General features: G+C 37.1%; 1 long non-coding RNA gene across 1 annotated transcript; it reads right to left on the reverse strand.

Annotated features, from left to right (window-relative positions):
- Positions 1-20,678: 20,678 nt before the first annotated feature.
- On the reverse strand, positions 20,679-21,147 carry LOC134289422 (uncharacterized). The gene is made up of 3 exons (XR_009998517.1): positions 21,119-21,147; positions 20,930-21,057; positions 20,679-20,855 (listed from the first exon to the last, which is right to left on the reverse strand). It is a non-coding gene; the product is annotated as an uncharacterized LOC134289422 (long non-coding RNA).

Genomic DNA, 21,147 nt, shown 5'->3' on the forward strand with positions numbered 1-21,147 from the left:
ATATTCAAACACCAACGTTGGGAGTGACATAGCTAAGAAATTTTGTCACTCCATGGGCCTTTTTGATTCCGGGATGGGGCACAGGCATACGATCCAAAGTGAATAGCTGTTGATTTGGTAATGACTGTCTTGGGCATAAAAGTAAATATAGATGACAGGTGGTAGAAAGTGCTTCGCTTCGATTCACACCTCTCTAACAAACGTGAAGTAGTGTAGTGGTAAAACAGTTGGTCGGGACTCTGAAGGACCTGATATCGAATCTGGCAGCAGCTGAACACTTTTTTTTTAATTCTAGTTTTGAAATCAAAACATTGTCAACAACGAATTGATGTGATGTTCCATTAAAATTGAAGAGGCATTGGATGTTCTTTGTCAAATGATATGTAATTGATAACAAACTGATTGAACAGTAGTGCGAATTCAAGTGCCAATCAGTTCATATCACAGTGCAGATTTTTTACCGTGTAGGCTTAACCTTCCGTTAATCGCGCTGTTGTACTTTGTACAACACATGAGAATTATCGACTATTACTTTGAAATCATCTTTTCTATCAATGTCAACCCCAAATGTATTCTACAAGAATCTTATTTGGAATATTATAAGACCTTTTTTGAAAACAGTATAACTCCTTATAATGCGGAAAATTGAAAATCGCAATATGAAGAACGTACTATATTTAAGATAAGATAGACAGTTGAATGTGAATTAGTGTATTTCAGAATCTAAATGATCTAGAAATATGGTGTCTTCGGCAAAGTTACTTGGGATATCAAGGGCCTTCGCGAGGTGATCTGAGAAATTCAGATTTCAACCGATAGGCGGCGCTAGTGAGCATGTAATTTTTCTATCCCATATAACTCAGGATCCTGAGTATTTAGAAAGATGATGTCTTCGGCAAAGTTGTTTGGTTGGTTAAACACTAACTGATGGAGAGCCGTTTGGTTTGACACTCCACATCTAGATGGCGCTAGTGGGCATTGAAATTTTATAACTCATACATCTCAGGACCCTGATTACTTAGAAAGATGGTGTCTTCTGCAAAGTTGTTTAGTAGATCAAACACTAACTGATGAAGACAAGTATGATGAGGAATTCCACATCCAGGTGGTGCAAGTGAGTAAAGTGAGTACTCAAATATTATAACTCATATATCTCGAGATCCTGATTACTTAGAAAGATGATGTCTGTAGCAAAGTTGTTTAGTAGATCGAACACTAACTGATGGAGAGCCGTATGATTTCAAACTCCACATCTAGGTGGCGCTAGTGGGTATTCAAATTTTATAACTCATGTGTCTCAGGACCCTGATTACTTAGAAAGATGGTGTCTTCTGAAAAGTTGTTTAGTAGATCAAACACTAACTGATGAAGACATATATGACGTGCAATTTCACATCCAGGTGGCACTAGTGAGCATTCCCATTTTGTACCTCATATATCTCAAGATCCTGATTACTTAGAAAGACGATGTCTTCGACATTGTTGTTCGGTGGATAAAGGATGGATGTACTTATCCCGTCACATTGACAACCTTAAGATAGAGTATATTGAAATACGACGGTCAGATATTAAATATTTTACTAAGCGCTTTAACTTCATGTAAAATTAATCAATCAAATGCGTATTTAAACGAATTATAATCAACTAGTTGTGTAATTTTCAAATTTTGAAAACATTCGGATGTATAAAAATTTACAGCTCGTTGATTTTTTTCTAGATGAATAATACCACGTTCATGCTTTTGCAAATTTACAACTAGCGTCTTCTGGTGGCAGAACCACGAATCAAATTGTCAATCAACTGAAAGCCCTTGATCTACCAACCAACCATGCCAAAGATATCAACTTCCCAGGTAATCAGACTCGGAGATATATAAGATATAAAATTTGTATACTCATTAGCACCACTTACTGGCGAAATATTGATTTCAACGACCCATCAACCAAATGCACTTAACCTATTTGACAACTTTGCCGAAACCACCATCTCTCTTCTAGTAACCAGGATCCTGAGAACTATTGCATATCCATCCGCTAGTGAACATAAAACTAGCGTCATCTATTGGTGAAATTACGATTCAACCGGACAACTATCTGTAAGTTTTCGATCTTTTAGAAGGTCGGCACGAGAGGTAACTTTTCCTCCATTTGGTCTTTGATCTACCAAACAACTTTGCCGAAGACACCATCTTTTTGAGTAAAGTGGAGCTTCGTGGCCGTTCGGTTAGCATTACCAAGCGCGTAACCGTACCATGCTATCCACTGGTGCATGTGATGTATGTCGTGGTAGACCATGAACCTAAGTGTTAAGTTCTGTTCAGTCTGTACAGCCTCTGGCTGAAGACGGTGTCCCGTGCCTTTTTAATCGGGATCCTGAGCTACATGAGATTAAAAATGTACATGCTCACTAGCGCAACTGTCACCATCTATAAGCCCTTGATGTTTGGTATAATCTTTGCCGAAGACACTATATTTCTAAGTAATAAGGGTCCAGAGATACATAATATATAATATTTACGTTGTCACTAGCGCCGCCAAGTGATGAAATTTCAAATTAAACTGCGAATCATCCGTAAGTACTTGACCTGCCAAACAATTTTGTCGAAGACACCATCTTTCTAAGTTATCAGGTTCCCGAGATACATAGGATATAAAGTTTATTTGCTCACTAGCGCCGCCTAGTGGTGGAATTTCCAATTAAACTGCCAATTATCTGTAAGCCGTTTACCTACCAAACAGCTTTGCCGAAGACACCATCTTTCTAAGACATCAGGATCCTGCGATATAAGATATAACATGATATTGCTCACTAGCGCCGCCTAGTGGACGTATTACGAATCAACTTTGTCAGCATCAAGTAGCCCATGAAATTTACAACAACTTTGCCAAAGACAGTCCTCATCTAAACAATCAGGATCCTTAGATATTTCAGAATGTATGGGTGTTGTACAAAGTACAACGCGCGACTGCTCGCGTTACAAAAATTGGCGCGAGTACTGAAAGGTTAACCGCCATTGATCGGTCTCTGAAACGATAAGAAACACGTTATGTGGATGGGAAAGGATAGTAAGGAAGGGATAACTATTCATCGAGGTGCCAGCGACTCACCGACGCCCTCGAAAATAGAAAGGAAATGGGATTTTGGTACAGGAATGATCAGGAATTCAGTATGATTGAGTTATGCGTTAATTTGTAGCTTAATATGTTAAAAACGGTCGCTTTAATTGATTGATAATAATATAAAAGACCTCCCCAGAAAGTATGGACGCAGTAAGAAAATACTGGCATTTCAAAATTATTGGTGACTAGTTCTTTTTGAAGGCTACATCCTGTTCGTCAGTCTGCATTTGTATAGGGGTTTATGCGATCCCGACAGTTTGTTTCAAAATACATGAACTTACAGGGGAACATCGTCGAAAAAATGTGAACAAACGATGTATAGTGCTTGAGAGGTCACTTAGGAAATGAGCAAAATATGGATGGAATAAGTGAGAAAACCGTGTAAGTAGCTAGCAGCAATCACGTTGGAGATAACACGTTTGATCATAAGCAAAAATTGATAAAAAAAATAAAGGTCCTGCTGACTTTCGTTTGGATAAACATATAATGATGGCAACTGATCACAAGAAAAAACCTTATAACTTAAAAAGAGCGGGATATGACCAAAAAAATTAAATTTCTAAATTCTTAGGGTCTGTTTCAATTGAAAAACCAAAACCAATCTTCACTTAAACTAGACAGTTCGATAATTATTTCATTATAAGAACTGTCAAGTATAAGTGTCGAACTCTCAAATTCAAGTAAAAATTAATTTCAATTCGCCAATTGGAACAGACCCTTAGAATGGTACAGATATGAACACAAAACTAAACAAATAATTAGAACCCTCTCACCGGATTGATGCTGCATGCTTGACTCCGCCAATAAATCTGCTCCGCTCACATCACTCGCGTATTTCACTCAAAAAGTCCATCCAGAACACTTCACACTATTCACTGGAAACTCTTTTCCGAAAAAAATATGACAGGCGTAAGAAAAAACAGAGGTGAAAATTCAGTGGTTGGTATTCATCAGAGATGGGAGAGAAACTTCAATTTGTCAGGTATATGTAATACTTAATCTATGACTTAAAATGAATGACTTGATAGTTGGAAAGTACGGTCAGTTAATTCCCCATTACCCTCACAGGAGCTTTTTTTACCTTTTGCTAAAACTCACTATCTTGTCTGGTCTGACAGCCAGCCAGATGCATACGATTCGGCCTAGTGGACTGAAGTCAAGAAGGAGCAAGAAGGAGAAGTCGTACCGGTACGTGAATAGTATTTTCTATAATAACCCACACCCACCCAGAACAAATAGCTTGCAATACACCAAATCCAACTCTTGTTTGAGTAGCCCCTTTTCATGTTTTTTTTTTCTAACTTCATGTAGAATAGCCCAATCTTTCCCAAACATTTGGTTGATCAACTTACAGTGAAAATTGGAGATTTTTTGATGCACTTTTCAAAAAGTTATAACAATTTTTTGAAAAGTGATAATTTTGCCTGTCCCGATCATTTTGTCTTTTCCCGGTAGAGTGGTTCCAAAGTCAAAGTTTTAGAAATGCAAACATTCTCAAAAAATCATAACTTTTCTCACGCTTAGTATCATACGGGCGTATCTATAATGATCGATTTTCTCAACATCAAGAGATCATATAAACACTACTCATATTTTCCGGAGAAAATCGATTAAGAGAAATTAATCATTTTAGATACGCTTGTACTAAACGCGAAATTGAACCAGTTGGTCGATTTTAAATACCTTTTTGTTTTTGTTTGAAAAATGAAAAATAATTGTAGTTTTTAGGAAAATACGTTGAATATGCCAAATTGTGCTTAAGTGCAGCAAATTCGTAAAAATAAAAGTTTTTCACGTTTTTATGGTCCCACCCGAGATCATAGGGGTACACTGTTTTTATATTTTTATCAAAAAATTTGGTGTAATATATCAAAAAGCCAGAGATGTTTGTTTATGAATATTCGATATATGGTTCTTTAAAATAGAAAGCCACGCATTTAATACTAGCTACCGTAAAACGGGGTCAAATTGATCACTTCAAAGCCACTTTCGCGGATAAAATTAGTTGCAATTCAAATATTTTCAAATGATTTTCTGTAAAACCAGCATCGGGTTGATCTCTATAAAATTACGTGACAAAATTTTATTCAACAAACTTGATGCTTGAGTCTAATAATTTCAAAAACCCAAAAAAATGAAAATGCCACTTTGGAGCGAAATTTATTAGCATACAATAGAGCATCGGTAAGAATAGAAAGTTGCCTACAGCATCAACTTTGTGCTTCTAAGCCTGAATAATGAATAATCCATCAAAACTACAGCTAGCAACATTACTTCACAACCAAGTTTTCATAAAAATATGAACACAGAAAGTTGTCAGGAACTGTTTGGTGGCAAACGACTGTTTATTTAGTACCAACGATTTCCGCTAGGTATTTAAGTAAGAAACACATTGAAAATCTTTAAAAAAAATAAAAAAAATAGTTCACACTCATCTCTAGACATTTATGAACATGAACAAGATGAGGAAAGAAGTTTATGATCACAACGACGTTTAGAAGTTCCTAGAATGGAAATACCATTTAGTATCCGAGTGATCAAATTGACCCGGGTGTACGGTACTCTAAAAGTGTATTATGTTGTAAATACTCATAAACAGCATTGTATTACATTTTGAGTGATCCCCGGTGTTTTTTATCCATAATTTTTAACAGATTCACAATACAATTAATTTTTAAAACAGGTGTTTTATATGGAAAAATATGTCTTTTTATTTTCAAAAAATCGTATCCCAAAAGCCAAAAACATACTCATCTGACCCATCATACATCTCTGATTTTTTATATGTTACGCCAAATTTTCTGAATTTTCTGATAAAAATGTAAAAACCGGGCATCCCTTTGGTTCCGAGATCATGGATGAAAACGTGAAAAAACTAATATTTTTACATATTTATTGAACCTTTACGAAATTTGATCCTTTCAACGTATTTAATATGAGGCATAACGTTGCCATGATTCATTATGCAACTTGTTTCAGTTTCATAACGAGCACATTCTAACGCATCTAGTTTCGCAGCAAATTATCTATAGTTGACATAAGCTGAATTGTATAAACGTGTTAATGTTTCTATTACAGACAAACGATCCAAAACTTTAGGGAGAATTAAAACCATCGTTTAATATCAGACAGCAGCTATACGTTGCCCCTTCCATCATCCTTATGGGATAGATGTGCGGTGTGTGCAGCAGCACATCAGCGTGATTACATTTATCTCGCTTCCTCTCACTGATATACACGTTAAGTGACGATGAGTATGAAAAATAGGCGTTAACCTCCAGCTTGGTAATCTGAAGTTAATGGTTGAATGGTCCACAAAAAGAGATAGAATGAAGCGTATTGATATGCCAGTCAGAGTTTAGGTGTTAATGGGGTTTGAAAGATTTTGCAACCAAACAGTCAACGTTCAGTATCGCGTGGATGAGTATCAAACGGGTCAAGTGATTTTTAACTGCTATAAAAGTGTATATTGAATGGAATGAATGTTGATTTACTGTTCATCAAATATAATGATGGATACATCAATTGTGAAAAAAAGTTTCGTTGAGGATGCTGTGAATTGTGTATCAAAGGTGGATCAATATGAAGCAAATGTGAGACCTTTATTTGCTTCAAATAAAGATAAGTTAAAAAACACGTTTTCCATCGATTACATTCTGGGGTTATCGAATACAAATGAAAATGATCAATCATGTTCTTCATCATATCTTCAACGAAAATCAAACACAAATGAAGCCAGTGTGAGTGAAACCAATATGCTAGATGAAATCGATTCTTCTAAAATTACAAAGTGTGACATGCACAATACCTTAGCTCCGAACTTTCTATACCCAGGATGGATACCACATCAACTAGAATCAATTAGGAATAGTTACAGTGTTGGATTTACCAATGACTTGTGTAAGTATTACATGCACATTGTACAATAGCTGACCCATCTAGATAATCATTCAAGTCCCATTAAGAAAGGTGCTAAAATGAATAAATGTGGTTGATTGTGTTTGTTATTCTGCTTTTGATTTGTTTATCTTGGAATCTCAAATAAACAGCATCAAACAATCCCTCGGTAAAGTCGTGCTCAATTGAAAATGTTTAAACCGTAAATCTCTTCATTTCTTGCTTCTTTAACGATCCAAGCAATTGAGCCATAAAGCAGTGAGGAAAATATAGACCGTAATGTTTAGCACCTACATGTGAAATCTAGGTAACGAAAAGTTAAACCTGTGAGATTTTTTATTTATTTTGTCAGACTGTATGACACTTATGAGCAGCACAAAACTCAATTTAGATAGAGGGGAGTCTGGAGTAACAAGCGCCGTTTTTTTTTTTCAGAAACACTGGTTAGACTAGGGAATAAAATGTGCCTATGGTAGGAACAATTCGACTGTTTAAATAATTCGCAGAAATGATATAACTGCTACTGTTACAAAATTGCATTTTTGAGCATTTATTTAACTTTATTTTTTTTATATCAAGCAAATTTTTGAAAACCATATGTTAAACCAATCAAACTAAACTACTTTTACCCGCAATTAATGATATGCGCGAAACAGTCGCCTAAGCGTACCACAGCGGATGCAAACAGCGCCCTGAAAAGGGTAGAGTAAGGTGGGGCAAAAGTTCGACCCTAGTTGAAAATTCAATTTTTCTCAAAAAATCGAAGCAAATAAAAATAAATGAATACCGTGTGGTGATTCTTTTATCCATCAGCTAAAATTTTGCTGAACAAAGTTACGCCAAATGTCTTTTCAATTTTGAGTTACAACACTTTTTGTATGTGTGTGTCTTATTCGAACTCTTGCCCCACCACTGGGGCAAAAGTTCGAATCTTGTGTTTGTGGAGTTTCGCTAACCGTAGCACACTATTTTGATACATTTGGTAATAGGAATACCTAACACCAATTAATATTTGATGTTGGAACTGGACTACACTTTAAAGTTCGATCTAGATTTTACCCAAATCAGGGTTAAATTTATTACACCAAAAATTAGTAGTTTTTCGCCAAATTCAGATAAAACAACATTTTTTTCAACTTTGATCGAATTTTCTCACTAATTCCATCATTTTTAGAGATAATATGTACATTTTGCCGAATTTTGGGTTTTTACCTCAAGTTGCCACATGACTCGAACTCTTGCCCCCCAATTCGAACTTTTGCCCCACTATGTGTAAAATATGACTTCCAAATCATTTTTGCAAAAAGTTATACATGCTAAAGCTTCTTCAAAATAAACCTAGTTACGCCCCAAAATAAAATATTGAATTCGATTTCATTACAATTCCATTTCATGCGTTCGAAAGATAATCGCATATTAAAATTTTTTGATCAAAAACCAACATTTTGTCATAACTTTTCGAAATATTGATTAATTTTCATAATTTTTGAAGTGAAAGACTCTTTTTCGAAAAGGCCTCGAACAACCTTGACACCCGAAAGTAATCATTTGAATTGAGCTCGAAAACTTCAAAAGAAACTTTTGCCCCACTTTACTCTACTGTAAAAAACGCATAAAGCGTAAAGTTAAGCCTGGAACACATAGCGTCCGTTCCGTCGAGGTTTGCGTTTTTTTGACAGTTTTCCCATGGGAAATGTGTCAAACTACTGTCACGCACACGCAAACGTATGCATTGTGTGGGGCACTTAAGCCTATAGCTACTTGCCACAACGGGTTCAGAACAACAGAACATACTGAAGATTCAGGCTTCTTTCTTAGGTCAGTTTTACTTAATCAAGTGTTTACCGAGTACTCGGAAACGCAGTTGCGTAAAAACTGCGTAGTTAAATATCAAATGATTTGAAGTTTCACAGTCGGATTCTCAAGATATACAAAGGAAGCAGCCTGTTGAAGTATTGAGGCTTGTGATGGACAAAATAATATTTAGGATAACAAAAGTGATGGCAAGACTCCCGCATGGGGGCATCCACAAACACTCAATTTCCTAATCGCTGCTTGACATAATGCCGAGAAGAGATGTTGGTTATTGAGCATTTGGTAAATCCAATAGGAAATGATTGAAAGATAAATACACTGAGAAAAAATTCTACTCAGTCGATGAGTTACGACAACTCAGTTTCGTCGACCTCGAAGAGTTGGCGGAAGCTGAGTAAGCTTGTTGGAGGGAGATGAGGTGCTTCTACTCAGTTAGTCGCGTTTGCCATCGGTTACTCGAATCTGAGTAAAATTGGAGCAAATCGATATTCCGAACTGTCAAATTAGGAGTTAGCTAAAAAAGCAATACAGAAATTTGTTCGTGGCGGACTACAGCGGCTACATTGAATCCGGCAAAACGACCCCTATTTTTTGTGATTTGAGTGATTTATGACTTCGGCAGACAGTGATTCTTTTAGTGGCAACGAGGTATCCGATCAAATTTACTAGAATCCAATCATTATTGACTTGCATCGTAAATTCTTCTCAGTAAATAGTTGTACCTCAAAACGCGCATCATAGCATCAATAATTAAAAGTTTAGAGATTTTGATCAGTGAAAACATGTTGCTGAAATTGAATCACTCGCTGCTGAAGCTGTAAATTATCAAATTTAGAAAACAGTAAATCAACAACATTATTAGAATTGCTTCAAATCTACTCAAAAACTGAGTAGAAGCAACTCACGGTCGATGTTAAATGCCGTGAGTTGACTTTACTCAGTCTTCATCGACTAGAGTAACTACTCAAAATTGAGTAACCTACACCTTACTCAGTTTTAGGGTTGTCCCACTTTTAACGAAACTGAGTCGGATCCGACTCAATTTTGAGTAGAATTTTTTCTCAGTGTAGGACAATCAATTCGGCTTCCAATATGGAATCGAAAGATACGTGTTCAAAAGTATCCTGGAAATCCAAGAAAACATCCAAACAAAATTGTTTTTAAATGAATGCTTTTCCGATATCGTAAACAACATTGTGTGAACAAATCACAGTGGACTTTCCATTTTGGTAAGCATGTTGGTTCCCATGGAGAGGCACGTTCTAATCATGTCAGCAGAAAGAGGTAAAATTGATAGGTCTAATCTTCATACGATGCATTATCCACTTACGGAATAAACTTGACAGTATAATCCCACCAAGATTTGGGAATAGCAAGGCTGCAAACAAGCAGTTTTATCAAAACATTTTTGGGCTCGAGGCATGACACGCGAGCTTGCCATTTCAATTTTACTGAAAGTAGCAAACATCGGATGAAACGCAAAATGCGGAATCACATAGGTGTTAATTAAAGCCTTACATCTACATAGAAATTCCTTCTACGAAAGTAAAGTTCTTGGACCAAAACTGTTCTTTTATGTTGAAGGTTGATCTGAGTTGTCATAACGATAGCCACTACCCAAACTAGGCACGATCAAACTCTTACAATCACAACACAAGAAAAAAGAGCAGCGATAAAAACCAATTCGATATCGATTGAAGAACGCCAGAGAATGAGATACACACAGGATACTGTGAAGAACGCATAATACGAAGAGCCATATAGGTTATAATTAAAGCAAATAAATAACATATGTACTAATAATCCCACCCTTATTGAGCCTCGCAGTTGAGGCTTAAGAGGGATTGCAGATTATCTCGGAGAAACACAAGGACAACTGCATCATTGCTCCGGTTAGCGCATTAGGGGCAGAATACTGTGGAGGGTACCCTAGTACTCCACAGGCTCCGTTAAGCCGTTAGGATTTTATTAGACCCCCCTAACCATTCATTCCTAGGCACACATCATGAATTAGGGGCCACCTGTTTAATGGACTCTTACCACCGGAACAGGCAGTCCGTCTTAGCCAATTGTGACAACCGCTACCGACAGATTCCGGGTCATTTGGCCGAACGCCATTTGGCCGAAAGGGTCATTTGGCCGAATGCCATTTGGCCGAATGCTGTGTGGCCGAAACATTAATGATTTACTCCAGTGACCATACCACTGTTCCCAGCCTCAGTATAACTTGAACGAACAGCCTATGAGTCAAAGAAGGAAAAATCTGTGATGAAATACAGGCAATTTCAACACCAACTAATCTCTGAATGTCAAAACTAGAAAGAATAGCGTATGATTAAAAGAAGGAAATATTTCTGATGATCATATTGGCAGTTAGAATTTCAAAAACTTCTGAATTCATTTCATCACGATTCGGCCAAATGATCCTTTCGGTCAGATGGCATTCGGCCAAACGGCGTTCGGCCAAACGGCATTCGGCCAAATGGTCGAACACCCTACCGACACTACACAGCTATCTAGGCTGATCGAGATTGTTGATCAACTTCATACGGACCCGAACAGCCATTCTACAGTTTAACCTTTTTATAATTGAGGTAAAAGTTAAATTTCATACAAAATATTTTTCCAGTGTTCAGTGTTCTTCAATCATATAATAATTATCATAATTTCCAGGATGGTGGAGTTGGTAGGTAGAAATGACCGAGACCTCGCATTCAAGTGGGAAAGTAATATAAAGAACCAACAATAATTAAACATTTTCAACTAAGCGGAAACATACCTTTTTGCCTTTCTCGTACACTAAGTGTACTGGAAAGGCTATATGTTCACTCCAAAAATGACTTTTTGATAGAAGGCCCGGAGGGTCGAGTCACATATACCAATCAACTCAGCTCGACGAATTGAAGTGATGTCTGTGTGTGTGTATGTATGTGTGTGTGTGTGTATGTGTGTGTGTGAGTATGTGTGTGTACAAAATAAACTCACATCACTTTTTGGCAGTAAACCTCAACCGATTTTAATGACCGACGGTTCATTCGACGCGGAATCTGGTCCCATTGTTTCCTATTGAAAATGGTTCGGATCGGTTCAGCCGTTCCGGAGTTATGGCCATTTAGGTGTTCCGGATCGGTACCCCAGGGAGGGGTCAGATATGAAAATGCTACAAAACCATGCATGCGACATATCAGACCGCGGCTTTTTCGATAACCTGACGAACGGTAAGCAGGAAAATACTCTCAGTCCATATCTGAACCAGTAGTATTCCGGAATCGGTTCCGGATGTCCCGCCGGAGGTGGCCAAACATAAAAGTGAGCCAAATCCATGTATGCGACACATCAAATAGCGGCTTTTTCAATAACCTGATGAACAGTGAGCAGGAAAATAGCCTTTGACCCAGCAGAGACTACTGGTAGTGTTCCGGAACCGGTTCCGGGTGCCCCGCCGGAAGTGGCCAAATATAAAATTGAACCAAACCCATGCATGCGACACATCAAATCGCGTCTCTATAGATAACCTGATGAACGGTTAGCAATAAAATAGAATCAGACTATATTTAGGAAAACCAGTAGTATTCCGGAACCGGTTCCGTGTGTCCCACCGGAAGTAGTCAAATGTAGATGGGAACCAAACCCATGCATGCGACACATTAAATAGCAGCTTTTTCGATAACCTGAAGAACGGTAAGCAGGAAAATAGCTATAGATCACAGCAGAGACTACCGGTTGTGTTCTGGAACCGGCTCCGGATGTCCCGCCGGAAAGGGTCCAATATTAAAGTGTACCAAACCCATGCATGCGACACATCAAATAGCGGCTTTTTCGATAACCTTTTGAACAGTAAACAGGAAAATAGTCAGCAGAGACTACCGGTGGTGCTTTAGAACCAGTTCCAGATGTTCCGCCGGAAGTGGTCAAATGTAAAAGTGAACCAAATGCATGCAACACATCAAATCGCGGCTCTTTAGATAACCTGATGAACGGTTAGCATGAAAATGGTTTCAAACCATATTTGAGACAACCAGTAGTATTCCAGAACCGGTTCCGGGTGTCTTGCTGGAAGTGGTCAAATGCATATAAGAGCCAAACCCATGCATGCGACATATCAAATCACGGCTTTTTCGATAACCTGATGAACGGTTTACAAAAAAATAGACTCAGATCACATTAGAGACTACCGGTAGAACCCGTTTTGTATGTCCCGGCAGAATGACCAAAATGTAAAATGAATCAAATTCATGCATGCACATCAATTTTCGGCTTTTCAGAAAACCTGTTCAACAGTTAGCAAGAGACTAGTCTCAGACCATATTTGAGACAATAGGTACAGTCTTGGAACCGGTTCCGGCTATCTTACAGGAAGTGGTAAAAACAGTGAAAATAATCAATGCAAGCGATAAATATGTGTAAGAGAACAAAATCTTGACAAAACTGATGCAGGCTCATAAAATCACATCTTCTCATATTCCTGAGGTGTAAATATACAGTAGAATGGGGGTTCCATGAGAAAATTGAAATTTAATCGCATCAACCTCGAGCAAAGTTTTTCAATCCCCTTTTGCGTCTAAAATTGCTGCGCAAAATTTTGATCCGACTGATTGCTGCTCGCGCTCTGTGATATGGTTCTAATTTGAATTGGATTCAGTACGAAAAAATTCACTTGCTTCCATTTTTTGGTCAAATTGTTTTAATCTAGTAACCAATGATAATACAATATAGCCTGAGGTGTGCAGGAAAAAGTTTATCGAAGACTGTAAAGTGATTTTTGGTTGTGAAATAAATTATATTTAAGCTTGTTATTATCGTCTTGGTATTGATGGTATTCCAGTAATAATAAAGGTGGCCACGCAGTCAACTAAGAGGTCTGATATTTTTCAGCTCTGCCTATACATTGAACATAACACCGGAAATATGTGCCATCAGTAACTCTATGATGGCTTGGATTCTTGCTTTTATAAATAAACTATTCACAGGATTCGGGATGCTAACGTCGACGGAAAGATCATGAGTACATATTCGACGAGAAAGGCACTATCACCACTAGGTGGATTAATCCGGGTTTTTTTCTATACCTTGGGGGATAATCTGCTCAACAGACACCCAGACCGAAAGCCGAGGTAATGTGGGGTTAAGGCCATCTTCTTCATAAAAAATGAAAGTCAGGATTACTGTATCCTCGACCCACTAAATAACATTCCCATGGTCGCCAAACCCTTCGTCTCTCCGGAACCACAAAGAAGGCATTGTTTCAGAGAGAGGCTAGTGCACATCGCACCCTGTGTAGCCTGCCTACAGCAATGAACATCGATGACTAGCTTTTGGGTGTCCACCATGGTAGCATCCTGGCGCTTAGCCAGTTTCCCGAGTGGTCCTTACACCCACTTGATCCTCGGATGGTAGGCAGGGTCGACACCACGTCTGCTTTCAACAGAACAGCAAGTACCAAGAACTGATACCGCGAGCACAGCGATTTAACCTTCCCATCAGTAAGGCCGTATCCCGGGTAGAGCTTAATGGCAAAAGAATGGTAAATTTTACCATTAAAACAGAATGTTTGAATGGCAAAATGTGCTATTTGTTTGTTTGAAATAAGAGTTAACATAACAAAAATAATAACAAAATTTTGGTAGCAGAAAAACTTAAAAATAACTTATTTTGCCATTGTAATAACAAAGTAATGGTAAAGCATGCGGATTAAATTGAAGAACAAAATAAGTTATTATTGAGATATTGATAACAAAGTAAGACCCCAATTAACTGTTATCGGTGAATAACAAAATATGACATTCTTGAGTTATTGATAACAGAATAAGAACAAATTTAGCTGTTTATGTAGCGATCAAAAAAATGATAGGTTTAGTTGTTCAAATTCAATTTTAAAATAATGGTAGATTCAATTATTATTTCAAAGTAGCAGAAGAAAGGTAAAATGAGCTATTTTTTTTTCTTCAATAAAATTTAAGTTCATCAATCAATGTAAAAACAGTTTTATTTTATGGAAATTAGAAACTCAAAACGAAAGAATCCGAATTTGTTTACTTTTGCGAGGTACGTCGAATTGAATAGTTATGCTTGAAATATACAATATAATAGTTAATGGTATATTAAGAGTAAAATATGTTATGGTGCCTAATGTTTATAAATAATTTCTTACAATATCAAAATAATGGCAAATTTAGCTAGGAATGTAAATTATGTTATTGTTTTGATATTTTACACAATTCATTATAAAAGGTGCTAAATTGCAAGTATTACCATGATAGTAATTTTTGTTATTGATGTGTTATTTAGCATTATTCATGAATAACATATCAATGACAAGATTTGCTATGATTGTATATTTTGCTATTGATTTGCCATTTTAAGTTTTTCATAATAAAAGAAGAATGGCAAAACGAGATATGATGTCAAAACCAGTTATTATTTTGTCCTTTGTTTGCCATTAGCCTCTACCCGGGATCAGCCAGCACACAGAAGGACGTGCCGACATGGGGCCTCCACCTGCCCGACCAAGCCGAGGACACCTTTCCAACCGCGGGCACGAATTCAACCCAGTAGACCGACGCCACGACAGCAGCGCAACCATGATGTTCTCCTCGTGGCCACTTAATCGCCTCAATCGGATAGCTCTTGATGTGCTGATCAACTTTGCCGAAGGCGACATTCTTCTATGTGGCCTGGTTCTCAAGATACAGCAGTTGAGGATTTCTATGATTCTCTAGCGCCACCTAGCGGATAAATCAAGAATCAACTAGTTCACCATTGGATAGCTCGATCTTGGCTGTCCTGATCAACTTTGTCGGAGACGAAATTCTTCTGTGTGGTCTGATTCTCGAGATACGGCAGTTTAGAATTTCTAAGATTTACTAGCGCTGCTTAGTGAATGCAACTCAACTAGTTCATCATCGGATAGCACTTGATGTGTTGATCAACTTTGCCGAAGGCGACATTCTTCACTAGCGCCACCTAGCAGATTAATCTAGAATCAACTAGTTCAGCATCGTATAGCTCTTGAAGTCCTGATCAACTTTACCGAAGGCGACATTCTTCTATGTGGTCTGATTCTCGAGTTACGACAGTTTAAAATTTTCTAAGACTCACTAGCGCCACCCAGCGAATAAATCTAGATTCAATTAGTTCAGCATCGCATATGTCTTGATATCCTGATCAACTTTACCGAAGACGAAATTATTCTTAGATGTCTGATTTTCGAGATAAAGCAATTTAGATTTTCTAAGACTCACTACCCGGGTAGAGGTGAAATACTGACGATCAAAACGTGATATTGGTTTGATTGATATAAGAGATAAAAGATCTGAAAATAATATCTAAAAAGTGTTCCTGGAACATCTGAACAATATCAAAATTTGATATTTCAAGATCAAACGAATAGCTCGCTGCTATTGGTTAGATCTTACAAAATCAAAATATGATATGATGATGATGTTCCAGGAGTAAATTTGTGATATTATTTTTAGATCTTTTATCTCTTATATCAATCAAACCAATATCACTTTTTGATCTCCATATCAAAATATGCTATTATTTAGCTCTTTTCCTCTACCCGGGTAGCGCCACCTAGCGGATGAATCTAGAATTAATTAGTTCAGCATCGTATAGCTATCGTACCTTGAAATCCCGATCAACTTTGTCGATTACGAAATTCTTCTATGTGGTCCGATTCTCGAGAAACAGCAGTTTAGAATTTCTGAAATTCACTCGCGCCACCTAGAATCAACTAGTTCACTATCGGATAGCTCTTGATTTCCAGGTCAACTTTGCCAAAGACTCCGCATTCAATCCAAGAATGGTTTTACCTTATGCTAGGTACACTACGCATAGCAACACGACGCTTGATGTTCACAACACGGGCGCGACGATATTGGATAGTCTGTGACCTCCTCAACAACTTTGTTGAAGACACTAGTCTTCCAACATACTTCATTTCTCTACGGTAATCGCATAAGTTACTGATCTATAAATAGATCGCTGGGCGTAAATGGGTTAAAAAGTGGAAAATTAGACACCCTATAACTAGTTCCGAAATGGGTGTATATTAATATTAGGCCGTCCCTTATTTAGCAAAAAATGTAAATGTTAAAAGTTCTTTGTTGGAAAATGGTCGTTTTAGCTAAGAAATGATCGTGTCAAAATTTGAAATCCGTATCTCAAGGCTAAGTGGTCCCTAAAGGGGCCTAAAGTTGTCATAAATGGTATGGGATCAAAATAACATTATATTTTTTTTTTGTCGAAAAAATACCCTATTCTACTAAAACCGATGATAACGACCCTAAAAAAATGTGATCAGAATTGCTCATTTGAATTGAATTTGAGCTATTGATAAAAAAAAACCATCGAAAAATGAGCATTTCACCATTTTTTTAGATCCTAAAGAAAACTTTCCCTATTTTGCTCAAAAACTTATAAACGAGTGGAGATATCGCAATTCTGACCCTTTAGGGTCCTAAAATCATCGGTTTAAGTAGAATAGCGTACTTTTCCGACGAAAAAATATCATGTTTTTCTGGCCCCATATCATTTTTGACAACTTTGGGCCCCTTGAGGGACCACTTAGCCTTGAGATACGGATTTCAAATTTTGACACGATCACTTCTTAGCTAAAACGATCATTTACCAACAACGATCTTTTAACATTTCCGATTTTCGAAAAATAAGGGATGGCCTAGTGTTTGTATCTAATTTATATGATTGGAAATTAATGTTGACTAAACGATTTACGGTTTCGCAAGTTTGCTTCAATATCGTACTGATTTGGAATTGTATGTTTTGTATTCATATTTTTGATGACATTTATTTTCATTTCTACGTTGCAGGTCCGAAGATTGGAATCAAACGACGGAGACAAGGAACAGATCGTAAACCTAGACAAGCCTACAGTGCCAAACAATTGGAAAGGTTTGATTTTTCAAAAACTATCAATTTAAATCATTCATAGTACACCTTTGCTTTCAGATTAGAGATGGAATTTAAACAAGATAAATATTTATCAGTTAGTAAGCGACTTGAATTATCAAAGTGTTTGAACTTAACAGAGGTGCAAATTAAAACATGGTTCCAAAATAGGCGTACGAAATGGAAAAAGCAGCTGACGTCCCGGATAAAAATTGCGCATCGGCAGGGCTTATACGCAAACACGTACCTCAGTTCAAGTTTTCCCATTCTACCTACTGCTGCTGCTGCTTCGTACTTCCAGGGTGGTGCTTCTAGTTTTAGCGTTTCAGTTGTTAGAGATAAACTTGATTTAAGATCAAATGTGTAATCTTCTGGCATTAAATGATTCAATGAATTTAATATGGTGTAAATTAGTAGGAAATCTCACACCCAAATTAATTAGATGAATGGTTTTCATGAGTAATGTCACGTGCATCATATTTGTTACAACGAAATAGTTCCGCGGAGGTATCAGTGGTCAGTCACGTAGGATGTTCGGAAACGCTTGGGATTGAAAAAAATGGAGACCTTGAGTTTCGAAACTTTTTTTTCTGATTGGCTGAGTTTGTTTCTTTTTTTATTCTTTATTCTTTTTATTCGTGAATTTCAACTTAATGCTAATTCTTTACACAGGGGGTTTGTTCTGTTTTTAACATAGATTTCCAAACGTTGTTGATATAAAACCCTATAGCATTTACTTATCTTGTACACCAACAAAATTAAGGCTTTAAAAGAAGAACAATTGCAGAAAGTTTCAGCACAACCAAATGAACCAAATCGTGTTTGATAAACTGGTGTTCCGGTGATAACCCATGTGAGGGGCGGGGGGGAGGTGTAAAGCTATTTGATGACTTTTGTGTTTTGGGCTGGTCTAATGTACAGATCTCTGCAACTTTCTCAGTTTACGTTCGTAAAATTCGTGGAGCGGATCTGGTGTGATGGTTAGAACAATTGACCAGCACGCCGAGGACCTGGGATCGAATCCCACTTCCGACAAACTCACAAAATGTAAGTTCTTCCTTCGGAAAGGAAGTATAGCGTGGGTCCCGAGATAAACTAGCCTAGGGCTAAAAATCTCGTTAATACAGATAAAAAAACGTTCGTATATTATTTTTTTTAATTTCTTTGTATTTGAGAATTTTAACTTAATGGTTTGTATATTAAGTCAGGTAAATATTGTCCATTTTCAGTAGGTTTGGTCTGTGTGGTTGATGAATGATCGCTTTCCCATAGTAATTTCCATGTAAACTTTGAAGTGCTTGTGCAGTCTCAACTTTCAACAAAATGATCTCAAATTTTGAGAGAAGGCATAGAAAGTGTGAAGTAACACGATTTTTTTAACCACACTGGTAGGTATCATTCTTTTCCAGCCTAGTTGTCATAGCTTCGTGGACAGTTTAGTAATCTGATGAAATACCAGTGTTCAACACTTGTTGCGGAATGCGTTTAACACGTTGCGAGTCCGAGGTAAGTTTCCAAAGAAAAAAAATCTCAGTACCGTCGTGCAGGACTACTTTTGAAATGCGGGGCTACTTTGGACACTTTTGAATATGGATTTTTTAAACTCAAAATATGGTTCAAATCTGGGACTATTATAAAGCAATTTTCTCCTCTTCATTTGGTTGAAATTGTTTTTCAAGCAGACCAAATATTTCTTGTCAAGACGCGAAAAAACATCGAATAAACCAAAAAAATATATATCACGTATGCTCTGTAATCATTGTTTGGAGCGGACCTGGTGTGGTGGTTAGAACACTTGACTATCGCGCCGAGGACCTGGGATCGAATCCCACTCCCGACATACTCACAAAATGTGGGTTCTTCCTTCGGAAGGGAAGTAAAACGTGGGTCCCGAGATGAACTAGCTTAGGGTTAAAAATCTCGTTATACAGACAAAAAAATCATTGTTTCTACGGTTCATAAATTTCAAAGCGTTGATCAATTCATTCAAGATGTATCAACGTAGCATATACAATCCAATATTTGTATAGTTATGCATTTTGCATAACCGTTACATCCAAATAAATTATTGATGGACCCTTTTTTAAGGGTGTCTACATTGCAATATCACGCTGATTAAAATACCTGAGGTAGCAGAGAACCATCTTAAAACGCATTTATTTATTTATTTATTTATTTTTTGTTTTTATTAATGTGTATTGTAACTCAAACGCATTTATTTATTGAAATCATGTTTGACATAATATACTGCAGTATTGGTACAAAATGCTTTTTGAAATAACCCTAGAATTTTAAATGTAGTTTTGTTAAAATTAAAATGTCCAAAGTAGTCCCCATTCGGTTCTATGTGAGATGTGTCCGATTGGTGGATGAACCACTTTTTTTGTTTATTGATGGATTTAGTTCAAATTTTGCATACATCCTAAATACACACTAACGATTATTTTGTGTTAAAATTGTAAAAATCTGTTCACTAATCTGGGAGTTATAATGTCATGAAGTTGAAAAACTATGTAAAAGTGTAAAAAGAAGTCCCGCACGACGGTAACACTGTTACTGAGAGTTGATACTAAGATCTCTTCTACTGTAGATTTAGATTTACTCAATACTCATGCACGTGTTGCTGGCCAGGCCGCTTTACAAACAGTTCAGTTTATTGCTCTGAAAATGTGTCATCGTTCAATTATTATTTGAGTCTAATGGTCATCCACTAAATAATGCTCTTGAGATATCAAACCCTCCAAATGGATATAATTATCTGTTAGGGACTGTTCATGAACCACGAAGACCAGAATTTGGTCATCTCTGACCCCCTCCCCCTTGTAGACTTTTGTCCATACTAAAATTTTGAAATTTGGGCAGACATGCTCCCCAAAGTCTACGTGGTTTATGAACGGTCCCTTAGCATACTTAATGGATGGCGCCGTAAACAGAATCAATATTTGTTCTCAGATAATCTATATTTTTGCGTAAACGTTATTATAGGTAAGCTATCAAATTAAAATCTTAACATACTCAATATCTACAGATGTAGCTTTGTTTCGGATATTACAGTTATTCAATCTAGCGCTTCACTGCCTGTGCTTGGCAAGAAGAAACACAATGCACCGCTTACTGTAAGAAAAGCAAAAAAATAAGAAATGGTTGGATTAGTTTATGAGGCGCTTTTTGTCAGTAATAATACTTACTAAATAACATAATCGAGAATATCACAACTGGTACTACGCAATTCAGATCTATTAAGTAACCGAACAGTAAATTTCCTACTAAAGCGCCTCCTCGCCCAAACGTTAAAGATAGTGCAGCAGCCATAACCCTGACATATAAATTTAGGTGAAAATATAGGAAATCACATGTCAAATGTCCATAACAATTACCTTAAGTTAGTTGGAAATAGGTCCACCAT

This window comes from Aedes albopictus, chromosome 1 (assembly GCF_035046485.1).
Source record: "Aedes albopictus strain Foshan chromosome 1, AalbF5, whole genome shotgun sequence".
Taxonomy (NCBI): Eukaryota; Metazoa; Arthropoda; class Insecta; order Diptera; family Culicidae; genus Aedes; species Aedes albopictus.